This window comes from Lactuca virosa, chromosome 2, assembly GCF_052849685.1.
Source record: "Lactuca virosa cultivar CGN04683 chromosome 2, Lactuca_virosa_CGN04683_v6, whole genome shotgun sequence".
In the NCBI taxonomy this organism is placed as follows: Eukaryota; Viridiplantae; Streptophyta; class Magnoliopsida; order Asterales; family Asteraceae; genus Lactuca; species Lactuca virosa.
Window position 1 is genome coordinate 76,215,305 of NC_136427.1, and position 1,234 is coordinate 76,216,538.

Below are 1,234 nucleotides of genomic sequence, written 5' to 3' on the forward strand. Positions count from 1 at the left end.
GGGCGCTACCCGATCATTCGTTTCTCTTGCGCTTAGCAAGAAGTTTTTTGAGTCTTCGGGTATGCTGGATTGCCCTCTAGAGGTCGAGATTGCGGACGACCGATCAGTGCGAGCATCTGAGGTCTTCCGAGATTGTGTGCTGAGGTTATTTGAGGAGCGCTACTTGGTAGACTTGGTTCCCATTCCATTGCGTGGGAACAAGGTGATTATAGGCATGGATTGGCTCAGCCCTAATGGAGCAGTGATCGACTGCGCGCAGCAGTTGGTGCGGATCAGGACCCCAAGTGGGGGAGAGCTGGTGATTCAGGGCGAGAGGCCACAGCAAGGACCGGTCTTATGTTCAGCAGCGAGAGCTAGGCGTTACCTTCAGCAGGGTTGCGCAGGTTATGTCGCGTATGTTATGGATACCCGGGAGGCGGGTAGGGCGACGGTGGGCAATGTGCCCGTAGTACGAGAATTCGCGGATGTATTCCCCGAGGAGTTGCCAGGGATACCTCCGGAGCGACATGTGGAGTTCAGGATCGACCTAGTCCCTGGTGCGGCTCCGATAGCCAAGGCAGCGTATCGGTTGGCTCCTCCTGAGATGCATGAGTTGTCTACACAGCTTCAGGAGTTGTTAGACAAGGGTTTCATTCGACCGAGCAGTTCACCCTGGGGAGCCCCGATTCTGTTTGTGAAGAAGAAGGATGGGTCGCATCGTATGTGTATAGACTATAGGGAGCTGAACAAGGTAACTGTGAAGAACCGTTACCCACTCCCGAGGATTGACGACCTCTTTGACCAGCTTCAGGGAGCATCTTGGTTCTCCAAGATAGATTTGCGTTCAGGGTATCCTCAGATGAGGGTTAGGGAGGAGGATGTGCAGAAGACGGCGTTTCGGACGCGTTATGGCCACTATGAGTTTGTGGTGATGCCTTTCGGGCTCACCAATGCTCCTGCCGCGTTCATGGACCTCATGAACCGCGTGTGCAGATCGATGTTAGACCGGTCTGTGATAGTGTTTATTGATGATATCTTGGTTTACTCCAAGACGCAGGAGGAGCATGAGGAGCATCTGCGAGAGGTTCTAGAGACCTTGAGGAGGGAGAACTTGTACGCCAAGTTCTCCAAGTGTGATTTCTGGTTGCGCGAGGTGCAGTTTCTTGGGCACCTTGTCAACCAGAACGGGATTTCGGTAGATCCGGCCAAGGTAGAGGCCGTGATGAGATGGGAGGTTCCGAAGTCTCCATCTGAG